The following is a 15,282-nucleotide window of genomic DNA, read 5'->3' as shown; positions in this document are numbered from 1 at the left end:
AGAGGAGACAAATTTGTCCCGCCTTTCGATCTAAAAAAAATTGTTTGTTGATTTCGGTCACTAGAAGACATTTAAAAGATAATTTTTGGTGGCCTGGAATTGACTCATATGATGAGCATGAAGTGCGTCTCTGCAAATTGTGTACCAATAGTGATAAGTCAGCTAAGGCTTTGTGATCCATTCCGCGACTAGTGGATTTACCTGTCTCACCGTGGAACAAACTTGGAATTGACATTATTGGTCCGTTCAGTATATTACTGCAGCAGTATTCATTTGGCATTGTACTTATGGATTATTTTTCGAAGTGGCTTGAGATTAAGATGGTCAGGGAAGTTACATCTGATATCATAATACAATTTTTGGATGAAATCTTTTGTAGAGAGAGGATTTCCCAAGAGATTGTTACAGACAATGGACCGCAGTTTATTATCAGACAAATGGAGAATTATTTAACAAGATGTGGCATAACTCATAGAAGGATTGCAGTGTTTCATCCAGAGGCCAATGGTCAAATTGAGAGATTCAATAGGGTTGTTAAAGAGGCAATTCAATTGGCTGTTAAAGGTGGTTTGTGTTGGAATAAGGCCCTTCAGTCTATGTTGCTCTCTTAAAGAACAGCTCCTAATGCTGTGACTCTATTGTCTCCTTTTCAGTTACATAGGGGGCGTAAGCCGAGTACAAAATTAGTACCATGGTGGTTGAAGAATAAGGACAAAACACGGGCTGATTTTGCTGAGATTGATTTTAAGGAAATTCGTAGGAAAGTTGATGCATACAAAATAAAAATGAAGAATGATTTGTTGAGGAATAAAAGTGTGAGCTATGCCTCCGTTCAGGTTGGAGATTTAGTAAGGTTGAAGAAGGGCACTTTTGTGCATAAAGGGTTATCCAAATGGTCAGATCAGGTAGAAGTGATTGAAGTATTCAGAAATGCAGTTCCGGTGAATAACGTGAGTGTTTGGATCTTTAGTAGAGTATCCAAGTTTAAAGGCAAGAAGGATTCTGATGATGATAATTCTTCAAATGTATTTCTAGATGTCAAGAGTGTAGACATTAATACACCTAATTTTGATACATTGTCCAATGAATCGCATGGTCCTGCTTCCATATGCTCTTCTTCTAATGAACCTGGTGTTTCAACCTATGCGGGTTTGAAGAAGAACCCAAGAGTCCACAAGTTACCTATCAAATATAGAGATTTTGTTCTTACTTAAATTAAAAAAAATATATATATATATATATATATATAAATGGAGGGAGGTGTGTGGTATGTTGTTGTTTGAAGTTGACATGAGCGCACACGCGCGCATGTCAACTTAAAATAACATTCGCGTGGCACGTTGTGTTTGAATGTGGCTGCGTGTTTTTGTCTAGTGACATAGCAGGCTGCCGCGTGTGATGTATGTGTTTGAATGTGGCCGCGTGTGTGGTCCAGTGACATAGCTGGCCGTCACGTGTGATGTATGTGTTTGAATGTGTGTTGTGGGATATATACTGGGAGAGTAACAGTTACTGGCATTCTTCGTTTGTGCTGGAGTTAATTGGGTGTAATAAATGCTTCTACTCATACCTGCCGTTCTCCTGATTTATTCGATAATTGGATGGAAGATTACTTATTCAACAGAACCCCTAGGCAATTTTCTGAAGATGGCTCCTTAGCTTGGTGTAGGATGGCATAAAAATGCTTGCATGCTTGTGCAATATACTGGTGAGCTGTGTTACCATCTGCCAGAGAGATCTCTGAGATTCAGTGTTTTTGAGCTCTCAATTTGTGGGAAAATAAGTGCACGCTTTATGGCCCCACCCTAATATTTTGGTTTGGTTCAGAGAGAGGTGCATTCTGCCCATCCCAGTCCAATGCTTTAAGTTGCCTTCCAGCAAGGTTCAATTGCCTAATATGCCTGTGTGTGCCTGAGCATTTGTGGTCAGCCTCTAAGTCTCGTACCTGCGTTTCCACATCGTGTCCCTTTTCTTGCCACTCCCTTTTGAACCTTGCGGAAATAACCAAAAAGGCCCCTTGAACCACAGATTTTAGTGTGTCTCAGAGAAGGTATACAGGGGTGTCAGGTCTATTGTTCTCTTTAAGACATTTCTGAATGGTGTCTTGCATCTTTTGTTTAGTGGAGTCGCATGAGAGTAATTTGTCATAAAGCCGCCAATTGTGGCATAGAGTCGAACCACCTGGGATATTAGAGGTTAGTGTAATCAGAGAGTGGTCAGATAGGGCTTTCACCTCAATGTCTGTCTGCGGCAAGGTCACAAGAATACACGGAGAGACAGAAAGAAGTCAATTTGGGTGTAAGTTTGTTGTGTGGCTGAGAAGAAGTTGTACCCCCTCAATGTATTATGCGTACTGCACCAGACATTAGCCAGGCCCCCATTACAGCCCTGTACTCATAAAGGCACCTGATTGATCGACCCTTTGTATGGATCTGTCAAGAGAGTTTAAAGTCACCCCCCACCACCACATCAGAGTTGAGGGTGACTGCTATCAGACCCATGACCTTAAGTGCAAACTATACCTTGTGGATTGAGGAAAGGTGTATGTGTTCACAGTAACAAAAATGGGGAGAAGCCTCCAAAGGGATCTCTGACTGAATATGGGCAACCAGGCCAAGGAAGTGGCTGGCTAGGAGTTAATGTTAATGTTAATGTTATATTTATTTGTATAGCGCACGGCTACTCACCAGAGTGTCCCTGCGTGTGCAGTCGAAAAGGAAGCTGAAGCCTAGCAGAGCTGAAGGAGAAGGGTTTTTAGCTTTTTCTTGAAGATTATAGGATCCTGGATGCCACGAAATGCCACTACTTGCAACTTCTTTAGGAGGTAGCCAGGGATACCCACCAAAAGTGCATTCGGATAGTCCAGACAAGACAGGATCAACGCACGGACCACCTTTTCTTTGGCAGGTCTAGGGAGAAGAGGGAGAAACTTCCTCAATGCCTTCAAGGCGCCAAAACAGGTCGTCTACAGTGCCGCTATCCCAGCCTTTTTACTAGGGCCGGAACTCTCCTTCAAACTAGCAGGAACAGAGTATTGCCCAGTCCTTTCTGAGTAGGAGTCTATCCTCCAGGAGAGCAATATCACATTGGGAGTCCTTTGGATAACCCAGTAGATCCAGTGGTTCAGCAGGGGAATTTAGGCCTCTAATGTTATAACTGATTATCCGGACTAACTGCAGAAGACAAGGGAAACGGAAACCATGTCAACCCTATAGGTGAGACTCTCATTCAGTGCATAGCAATGTTATGTCCACTTTAAACCTCCAGAGATGGAAATGAGACAATGACAAACTTTGATAAAACAACCACTTCTTCCACTGGAATCACAAAAATCAGAGATTCAGAGTCGCTGCGGTGAAGTGCGTAAATAGACCAAACAAGGCGGGGGCCCCACCGGCCTGATGCGTGTCCTAACAAGCCATATGAGCTGTGGTTGCCCATCTGCCTCCTTATTCAAGGCGGACGTCTTCATGGAGACAGAGTATTATCATTGACTGGAATGCCACGGGTAATAATTAGAGGCCCGGGTGCCGTCCCGGAGCTGCTGGAAGAGGGTGCTGCACTCTTGTTGGTTCTTGTCCAGCATGGATTTAGGGGTGGCCCAACCTTTGGTTTTTAAAGTGAATTTCTATTTTTTATGGGTTTTTTTTAAATGTCAAGCTCATGCTCACGGTCTTCGGCCGTGCTCAGCGAGGGGTCGGCGCAAGGCCTGGTCATAAAATAAGGGTTGTCATTTTAAATAAGACAGAGCTACTGGTTTCATCAAAGGTTCAGAACACCAGTATCTAAAAGGAAGGCTTATTGGCTTTTTGAGTGGATCACCTAATCAACATGTATAAAGTTGACCTATTGGTTTTGTCAAAAGGTCACTACATTGATAAATGGGTCATATGTCATAAATTACCTAAAAAACCATTTACATCAATAGCCATAATCCAATGTGTTCATTATTAATACACACATTGCAATGTTGAATAATAGTAATTGTCATTAAAATATTTTAAATAATGAACTTTTAATCCTAATAACCATAAACATGTGTTTGAGTCTTTTTTAACATTCTTCAGGCTACAAGATGAAGCCATAGAACCAACCACAGCACTGAAGAGCTTACAGCTCCAGCTGGGAATGCTTTGAAAATTATAGAAAAATCTCTTCTGGAGTCATGTTTCAATGACCTCGGAGACATACTGCTGGCCCTTCCAGCTCACCAGCCAGCATTCATCCTTGGGTGTCAGAGGGAGCCGGAATGGTGAATGTGCTCCCGCCTCCCACCTGGCAGGACAATACTTACTTTCTGCTCCCACAGTGTGAGTAATGCACTATGGGTGTTAGCTGTGTGCTCCTGTCTGAGGTGGAACCAATCAGCATTTAGTGTCCTAGGGAATGGGATCCACAGGATACTAAACGTGTTTAGGGTCCTGGGTGATGGGGTACTCAGGGCCAATACCCAGCTCAGTGGGGTGGGGGGGGGGGTCAGTCAGAGCACTCCCCACTGTATTATAAAAAATATATATATTTGGACAGGCTAGGGGGCATTGGTTTCCAAGGGTCAATACCTAGTTTGTGAGGGGAGATTACATACACCCAAATTCATATTTTAATAATCAAGAATGTGCTAGGTCCTGGCTCAGGTGGATTTTAATGAAAAAGGGCAGGCATGTTTTGATCTGCTGGTCCTGCAGGAGTACCTCAGCAGTAGATATCTATATATGTTTAACCATAATTTCTCAAAACCTACTGAGCAGATTTACACTAAAGGTTGTCTTACGGTCATACCAACATGGCAACAGTACGAAAAAGACCACCGTTGAGTCGTCCCCCACCCATTGTATTATAATGTCACTGCTGGGCCAGCGGCGGTGTTTCTGACACCGGGGGAAACTTTTTTCATATGTGTCAATGCAGGTGTGTATATTTTGACTGCAGAATGTCAAATTTACTCATATGCATGACAATTGAAGAAATACCTTCTACCAGTACCTTTCCATTGCTGGAGTCTGGACAATATATGCTCAGTCCATTTAAGGAGTAAATATTGCAAAACGGACTTACCTGGATTTCGGCACCAACGGTGTCTGTTTTTTGGGAGTGAAGATGCTGCTGTGAAGGGGGGCCTTGGAGGAAGGGATGCACGTGGGAGATTGAAGGAAAGAAAGGAAATGGGTAAGTATGCACCCCAATTCCTTTGATTCATCCAACTCAATGCAGGCGTTCTTTCTGCCTCTGTCAGATTGACGAAAAGCCAACTTATATTTCCAACAGCGGTGAACTTGTCTGCACCACCCTCTGACAGCCGTTTTCCCCATTCCACCATCGTAGCGGTCGGTGAACGGCTGGCAGTGGTGGTGATGCTCCCGCTATCTTTGGTTCTGCAAATCGCCAACATCGTCATACGTCGGAGGACCACCAACTATGCGGGGGGTTTCCAATGCCATTTCGATGGCAGTTCCCTTAACACCAAACTCATAATCAGGCACTTAACTAGAAAAAGGCACCTTTCTGGGTAAAGATTTAACTTTCTGCCAAATTTGGCGTTCTACTATTGTTTTTTTCTAAAGATTTTATGGAAAATTGCATTGAGAAAACACATTTTCGGACCTCCTCCCTTCTTCTTAACCCCTACTATGGATAACTCCAAAACTTTCCAGGATAGAGCAGAGTTGGATTAATTATTTGTGGGGGAAAGTTTTGTGAAGATTTGTCAAATGGTGCAAAACAAAAAAAACTTTCCTCCTAACGAAAATCTGACCTTACTATAACTACACAGTGGCAACTGTCACTCTTTAACATATGTAAGGATATGCCAATCTAAATGTAACCACTGTCCTAAGACAGTTGCATTGTATTACCAAATGCTTCATTATGTGGTCTACCATACATGGTGAGGGAGGAAAGCATGACTAAATCTGCATTCAAATATTTATTAAAGCAGCTTACAAACACAAATAAATATGATATTGATTGAGGATGGACCCTAAAATGGAAAGGGGCATTGATAGTTATCTACAAACCCTTGTAATTCCTAGGATGTGTCTGAAATGTTGCTGATTTAGGCATCTCTAACTTCCCTTACTGACTTAATGGTATAAGTAGAAGTAGCAGAAGGCAGAGGATCAATGGTGTCAACTTTATTAGCAGACACAAGAGTAATGTTGCATGAGAAAGGGGTTTGTCCAAAATTGTTAAATTAGAGCAAAATCTTCTTTCTTCCTCCTTTTCAAAATGATGGATTTCACGTGACTTATGAGAACCATGCGCTTTGTTTGACATCAACTGCTAATGGGGCTTGTGCCTTGGTGTCTTGATATATACAGCCACTACATAAATAATCTAATTGTTATATCTTCTCGGGTGGTTCTAACAATGATCTCTCAATGCAGATGATGTCTACAACTTAATGATAAAGAACTTAGTTAATCCATAGAGCATACATTTGTGTATATTAGGTCATTTTGATAAACAAATTATTATATTTCTGTATTTTAGGGCTAGCCCGTCAAAGATATATAGGGTTCTATATTTGTATTTCTATATTTTTGTATTGGGGCCCGTATGTTGGCATTATAAACTATAATCCCCTAATGTAGGGGACATTTCTGAATGTTAGATAATATACAGACTCTACATATGTTTATTTGCTTCAACAACCAACATTTATTTGTACTGCTTTTATATGAAAATTGTATTTCTGATGTCATTATAACTTGGCAACCTTCTTCTGTTAGCCAACAAGTAAACTGTATCATAGAATATTTGTATTATTGTTATTCCTATGGAAAAAGACTTCTAACATTTTTCAGGGGTTTTGTTTTCCATTAAAATCTCAAAGGTGAGTTCTCCGAACAATAGCCCACAATCTACCTGATATATTAACTCCAAACTTGCCATGGATATAGACTTACTGCCTTCTGTGAGCTTTCCTTATTTTGTGTAATAATTTTGAACTAGCTTCAAAATCAAACTACAATAAAAGGGAAACTTATAAAGCTGATTGATTCACAAATCCCATTTTAAATCTGAATCTAGCTATGTCATTGGTTTAGAAGGCTGAAAAGTTTAGATATTTACTAATAAGTCAGTAAAATCTCCTAGCAAATGCCACGAACACTGTATTCAGAAGAAAAATGTGCTTAAGTCAGAGGATGGCAGACAAAGCAGACCAACCTTACCATGAAAAAATTGGGCATATACTTTATTTTACTTTTTGAATTTATAAAGCGCAAATGAATCATCCCCAAGGGGATCTCTCAGCGCTATGGGAGAAGGTAGATTGGTGGGGCTGCACATCTAGAATAACCATTCCATTATATTGCATATAGTAACGTTCTACTCCTTACTGCTAACCAAAAAGAAGTTCCAAACTGGGGAGGTGAACTTTCTTGTGCTGCTGGACGTGCCACTTGCAATGCCGGATGAACTGGAGGGTGTGCCTGGAATTTGACTCTGTGCAGTACCACTACTACCTACTGAGGTGGTGGTTGTGCTGGATGTAGGTCCCTACCGGACCTTGGCAAATGCAAATATGGAAGCTGGAGGTGGTGTTGGTGTTACTTGTCTTGGTGGTATCCGTGCCACATCTCTCACAGCAATTTGGGATAGGGTAATAATGTTGGTCTCCATCTCCACTGGGCCAGAAGTGATGTTCATGATGACTGGCTCGTCACCAACACCCTCTTCTACATCTACCTCCATACCTCTAGGCTTTCTGGAACCCTCTTTTTCCCTAGCCTTGTCTTGTGGTGTGCCTCACTCTCTGACTGAGCTGGTGGCTTCCAAGTGGCATCTAGATTATAAGAAGGGGGGCTTGAAGAAGAAGTTGATGGACTAACCCTCCTTTTCCTTACTGAGGATTGTAAGACAATGGTTCTTCTGAAAGAGTGGCTTGCTCTTCTTCACCTGCAGAAAGCTCGATTTCCTGAACTGCCCTTACTTCCGGAGGAACAACTACTATTGTGGGCTGTTGTGGAAGCTGTTGTTGCAGCTGTTGTTGTAGCTGTTGTTGTGGCTGTTGTTGCGGCACACCAGTCTTGGTAAGTGGCAGTGCCACTTCCTTCTTCTGTTCCTTCTTCTCACTGGCAATTTTCTTGGTACTGAAGGACCTGGGAACTTTCTTTGGGGCCATCTTCTTCCTTCCGATGTCAGCAGGACGCAGGTGCACAAGTTGCAGAGATGTCTGTGGTCACACGTGGAAATAACGTGGTGCTCAGCAAGACTTCTGTCTGGCATTAAAACGGGTGACGATGACACCTCCTCCTCTGTCTTTTTGTGCACCTAAAAGCAAACAAGCCAGGAGAAGAACATCAGTGAAATGTTGCATTTGGTATTGTGGTTTAATTACTACTATACAATATAATGTATTACTTAGTGTGTAGGTGTCACACTTGTTAGTGTTATATTATTACATTTTATTAACTCAGTTTAAGTTATAAAAAACATAACAGTGTAGCCATTTGTGACACTTTGACAACAAGGGATTTCATGGTATACTGTGTACACTCAGGAAGACTAGGAAAGAAGAAGAACAAAAACAAAAATACAAATGTAATGGAAGTGGAACTTGTTTGGCATTAATTTGCTCATCACGGCATTCAGGGAGCTTCAGCTGGAAAGGGAATGGAAGCAGTAAGCCAAGAGGAACAAAGGAAAGACAGGCAGGCCTATATGGCAAAAGCAGCACACCACTAAACCACCACCACAAAAGGGCCACCAGCCACATGGTCTCTCACAGTCACAACAAGCAGGAGGCCTGGAAAACAAGGATTCCAAGCAGGCCTATATGGTCAGACAAAGGAGGCATGCTAAACAACACAGCTTTAATGTAAAAATACAAAACCGAAAATCCACAGGGCTAAAAAAGGCTTGAAAGGTATGCAACAACCACCCTATACACACCCACACATTCACCAAAGGTATGTATTTAACACACACCAAAAAAGTGAAATATCCCCCCAAAAACATTTTGCAATTCAATCCAATGCCATCCATGCCCAAAATGATGTTTAAATTCAACAGACACCGCAGAGACAGTTGTTTCATGCACCCATGAGTAGCTCTAGGCCTACTCAATGAAATGTATATTGGCAGACTAGGCCACAAGCTTGCAGACCTATGGCAAACACACTGGCTCGCTACACAAAATGGCCACCAGCCACATGGCCAGGCCCACAACAACAAGAAAGGGAAGACAGACAATGCAGGCCTGTGGCAAAAGCACACTGCCTTGCTTCAAAATGGCCGCCAGCCAAATGGCCAGGCCCAAAACAACAAGAAGCCTAGGCCAAAAGGAACAAAGGAAACACATGCAGGACTATAAGGCAAAAGCAGCACACTTCTAAACTACCACCACAAAATGCCCACCAGTCACATGGTCACTCACAGTCACAATAACCAGGAGGCCTGGAAAACAGTAAACTGAAAAAGGCCTATAATGGCCAGGCTAAGGAGGTATGCTAAACAACACAGCTTTAATACAATAAAATGCAAAAACGAAAATCCACAGGGCTAAACAGGGTGCGTAAGTTACACAACAACCACACCATACACACACAACAAAGGTATTTATCTAACACACACCAAAAAAGTGAAATACCCCCAAAACATACACATTTTGCAATTCAATCCAATGCCATTCATGCCCTAAATTATGTTTAAATTCAACAGGCACTTTAGAAACAGTTGTTTCATGCACCCATGACTAGCCCTGGGCCTCCTGGCTACCCACAATATATTTTTTTTAAAATGATGAAAAGTACAAAAATTGTAGTTGCAGCAACATCAATGGCCCAATCTAACAAACAAAATCAACTTGTAAAATCTCAAAGCCAAAAGTCTTCAAATCCAATGATATATGATGCAGCAGACACAAAGGGTGATTCTTCCAGCTCCAAATCCAAATGAAAAGTGAAAAGGACTAGGACAAAGCACGGGGAGGAGCCTGCTGGACAGGAACAGGAAGTTAGAGACTCTGGGGCACTTCCTTCCTTTCCAAATAAAAAAGTAAAAAAAGAAAAAAGACTCTTTGCACAGAAAAGCACAGCCAAATGTCAATCTGAGGAGTTTTTTCATCCAAATCATTTTCAAGAAGGTTTTATGCTGCTCGAGAGATATTCTTCTCCAGATAGCAAATTTTGCGTGTTCGGCATCGCAAGCTTCACTAACTTCCTCTGCATGTCCGATGGCGCGCCTGAATGACGTGTTCGCGATCGCACAACACTCTCCCGGGATCGCGTGGCCGGCTACCAAAATCTCATGGCTCAAGCAAACGGATAGGAAAACTTGTTAATGAACGCAGGGTTCCCAGTAAGTCGCTACAGTGCACGCGAAAATACATTTTGAAAGCGCAAACAAGGGCAAAACTCCGCCGCAGATCGCGGAGTTTTCGGTAACTCCGTGCTCTACGCAGAATGTAGAGTTGCCAAAAATTCACAAGCTCCGTAAGCGGAGCGTATTTTACAGCCCAGGCTTAGTGAGGAGTTCCCCCAGGAGTCTCAGAATACGACATGCGCAAGAGGCTAGCATAATCAAATGGAAGTGGTACATACAGGATACGGCCAGAGTAGGCCTCAAAGGCCCTGCAGTGTTGAATGAACAGGTGGTGCAAGCCCCAATGGTAGATACAGAGGTTTTGCATGATATACTGCAATACAGGAGTCTTCTGTGAAGTGGGGTAAGCCATTTGAAGAATTATCTTTAGAGGACAGGAAGCATGTGTGGTTTACTGATGGTTCAGCCAGGTATGTAGGGGCTAAAAGGCACTGGAAGGCGGTGTTATACAATCCTGTGAGCAAGAAATTTTTGACCACTACTGGAGAGGGAAAAAGTAGCCAGTTCTCAGAACTATATAGTGTGTATCAAGCTTGGAAACAAGAATTGCCAGGAAAATGTCATATATACACTGACTTGTGGTCCACTGCCGATGGGTTAGCCACTTGGCTTTCCATGTGGCATGCCCATAACTGAATGATATATTCAAAGGAAGTGTAGGGTAAGGCACTTTGGAAGGAGATCTGGACCATGTTGCCACAAAACACAGTTACAGTGTATTATGTAGATGCTCACTGTTCCACCGACTCACTAGACCGCTGGTTTAATTCCCTCACAGATAAAAAAGCTAAGATTTCAGAGGACGAGGTGGCAATGCAAGATTCTGACCTTGTTGGGATTGTGAAGTGGGCACATCAGAAGTGCGGACACTTTGGAGAAAAGATTACTAGCAGGTGGGCAGAGAATAGAGGGATACACATTCCCCTACATCTGATTAAAACTGCGATCTCACAATGTCCTGTTTGTCAGCATACCCAACAAAGACCAGTCCCACAGATAGTGAGAGGCCAGCTAGGCAGAGGAAAATTACCAACACAGATCTGGCAGATTGATTACATTGGGCCCCTGCCAACTAGTCGAGGATGTCAATATGTGTGCATGGCTGTAGACACTAGGGCCCCCATTAGGATAGCGGGCGGACTTTGCTCGCCCGCCACCCTTGAGGAAAATGGGACCGCCCACGAGCTGAGCGGCGGTCCCGCACTGGACATTAGGATGCGCCCGCCACAGTGGCGGGCGCATCATGCATTCTTAAAATTGTGGCGGGCGGTGCTCTGAGCACCGCCCGCCACAATGCTAAGAATGCATATATGCATTTGCATACACAAAGCAGCAGGCACCGCGCGGTGGCTGCCGCATTGCATATGCAAATGCAGGGGGGTAACCCAGGTACCCCCCATGTGCACCCCCCACACCCACCTTCACCATGGGGTCCCGCAACGGCCCCCCGAGGTGAAGACTGCATGCCTTTCTGTGGCGGCATTGCCGCCACGGAAAGGCATCAGATCAGGCCCATTGTAATATGGCTGGTGGTGTCAAACTGACACCGCCACCATATTAAACCTTTTCCGCCCCGGCCGCAAGGTGACCGTGGCGGAAAAGCAGCAGACGGTCTTTCCATCCGCCGCTGTCCCACGGCCATACTAATATGGCGGGGGGCATTGAGGAGAGGATGTCAGGTAGATTGCCCCCACCAGGCCGGCGGTGGCTACCGTCAGCCTGGCGGGGGCAATTCGCCCGACATCCTAATGGACCCCTAACTCGGGAACTTTGATAGCATTTCCATGTAAACGTGCTACTCGGTGGAACACATTGAAAACATTAGGCTTGCTGATTTTGTATTATGGAATTCCAATACAGGGAGAGGTGTGGCGCAGTGGCTAGAGTGACTGAATCCGGAATCTGGGAATCACAGTTTGATCCCTGACACCGGCGCAGATTAGCCCAGCACCATGTGACTCTGGGCAATAGCTTACTTAATCTTCCTGACGGCCCCCAGCGCCTAGAGACCCTTACGGGTGATTGTGCGCTTTACAAATGTGAATTATTATTATTATTATTATTATACAGATTCAAAGGGACAATGGGTCTCATTTCAAAGGCAAATTGGTGCAGGATTATTGTGTACAACACAACATTGAGTGGGTCTTTCACATTCCGTATTACCTGCATGGTGCGGGTCTGATTGAGCGCATTAATGGATTATTGAAAGATCAATTGAGAAAGTTGTCTGATGGGTCATTGAAACATTTGAGAGATCATTTAAATGAGGCACTGCAAATACTGAACAATAGACCATTAGCAAATGCAGAAACCCCTTTGATGCGAATGCTAACCCCAGCCCTGCATATTCAGCCTCATGTAGCCACCAATACCATTCTCTACTGGGAGATATCTCCTAGAGCTTTAGCTCCATACCGGGTGACACCAGAGGCTGCCGGTCTTGATCTTCATGCTTTGAAACTGTACAGACTCAAACCAAGAGATATAGCGCTCATTGATACAGAAGTGGCCATCTAGATTCCCACAGAACACTTTGGCTTGATTGCCCCTCGATCTGGATTGGCTCTAAAGGGCATTCAAGTGCTGGGAGGGGTCATTGATGCAGACTATCAAGGCGAAATCAAGGTCATCCTACTGAATAGTGGTGACGTTGATTTGATAATACAACCTGGAGACAGATTTGCTCAAATAGTGATCATTCCAGTATACGGAGGGATAGTCAAAAAGGGGGCTGACCCAGCCCTTCTCACCGTGCGTGGGGAAGGAGAGTTTGGCTCTACTGACAAGAATCCAGGAACCAAGTTGTGGATAGAATCTCCAATTAGTCCCCCCGAACAGGCAGAAATTATTGCAACAGGAAAGGACAACGTCCTGTGAATTATGAAGCCAGGACAGGAAAAATGGGTACATGTGCCTGCTGAAAAATGTTACTTGCAAGAATGAATAATACCTGTTTGTTCTCTGTTCTTTTAGATCACAGCATGGCGTGTCTGTGCACTGCTTGCGCTCGCTGGAGTGTGTTTGGTCGAGTTCGAGTGGGGCCAGGAGGGACTGGGAGCTCCTTACTCCGAAGTGGCCACCCAACTGCACAAATCAACAGCTCTGCTGACTCGACCTGACAATGTGTGGTCCTATCTTGCACAGACAGTCCTTAACAGGTCGTCATTTTTCATGACAAACATGTCATGTGCTGTTCCAGACATTCAATATCACAAATGCAGACGAGGCAGTGGAGGAACATCATTTGAGAACTTGCTTGTCACCTTATGAGTTTTGACGATTTTGTCCAGAAACCATTGATGATACTTGGAAAAATCCAACACAAGTGATAACTTTCAATATCTCTGAAGGCATCATTTGCTATATTCTGACCTGCGGCCCTATTACCATTGGTAAATGTGTTCAAATACGACTTGAAGGAACTGATTCACAAATGACATGGGAACAACAAACTCTATGCAAAAATCGAAATGAAAGTACATGCACAAATATGCACAATGACATGATATGCAAAAATGTAGTATCTTCTCTCAGTCATTTAACGCATGTTAAATTGCCTGTAGGGTGGTTATTCTCATGTGGTAATGTTACATATACGTATATTCCAGCAAATATCACAGGTGGACCGTGTGCCTTTACAAAATTAGGCCTCATGATGTTCTCATTAGATCCATCATCACATGTCTGGAATACGAGAGAAACTGTTCAACTCATTGAACATTGTGATTCTGAAAATCATTTATTATCTAAGTCTGAATGTATTAGTTTAGCTGCTTCAATAGTAGGAATTAGCATGTTTGATGGTGAAAAATATGAATCATACATTAGTTGCTTTAGCAGAATTGTTTTTAGATGTGGGTGACAAGAAAAGCTATATTACAGAACAGAGCCGCAATTGATTATTTACTCTTAAAACATGTTCAGACTTTGAGGGAATGTGCTGCCTTAATCTTTCAGATCATTCTAAATCAATTCAATCCCTCATTGAAGCTTTACATAGGTTACCTAAAGATGTCAAGGAGGATGTAGAAAAAGGGTGGTAGGATTGGTTGTTTGGGTGGTTGCCGGATTTTGGTAAACCTCTCTCTGTTCTAGGTGGGATAGCATTAGCAATATGTATTTTGATATCATTATGTTGTTGTATCCAGTGTGTGCCTAATCTCTTATCTATGCTTTGACCTAAAACACACTGTCGGCCTAAACAGCCAAAATTCATAATTGACAACACCAAGTTGGCAGTAGTTGATAGCTACAAATATTTGGGGATATATCTGGACTGAAGATTTTCATTCGTCACACATTATGAAACAATCGAAAAGAAGGGAACCGCTTTACTGTTTGCATTCTGCAGCATACTAAAACAGTTAAAAGGCCCATCGTTCACTCCACTGTTGGCAGTTATCAAAGCAAAACTACTTCTGACTTTTGCATATGAAAGTGTGGTCCATCACGGAAATAGTGCACCAATACTAGACAAAATACAAACACGAGTGTACAAAAGAGTATTTCATTTGCCATGTGATGCCTCACCAGCTCAGGTACGCCTAGAGTTTGGATTAAAAACAGCAACTTCTCTACAAAAGGTATGAGACAATAACATTTTGGTACAAAACATGGCTTAATTGTGACCTCGAAATCAACTCGGCACTCTGGGAAGCCCTGCAAAATTATCCAAAATCACATTACGCAAAGTATCTCAATTCATTGAAAATAACCAAGACAGTAGATCTCTGGCAACGGAAACTACCCTGGACATCATTCCAGTTGATCATGAAAAAAGCAGCAAAATCGCATTCACTAATTGAGGACAAAGCAATTTTAAGTCGACCTGCGCACGCATGGATGGTCTTACAAGCTTATACGAGGTCTGAGTCAGCAGCATATCAGGGCCTCACTTTCCCGCCTCATCTGAAAACGAAGTATATGGAGTTGCGTATGGGGAAACTGCCATCC

Source organism: Lissotriton vulgaris, chromosome 3_1 (assembly GCF_964263255.1).
Source record: "Lissotriton vulgaris chromosome 3_1, aLisVul1.2, whole genome shotgun sequence".
Lineage (NCBI taxonomy): Eukaryota > Metazoa > Chordata > Amphibia > Caudata > Salamandridae > Lissotriton > Lissotriton vulgaris.
The sequence above is the reverse complement of the archived record's forward strand: the minus strand, read 5'-3'. Positions refer to the sequence as shown.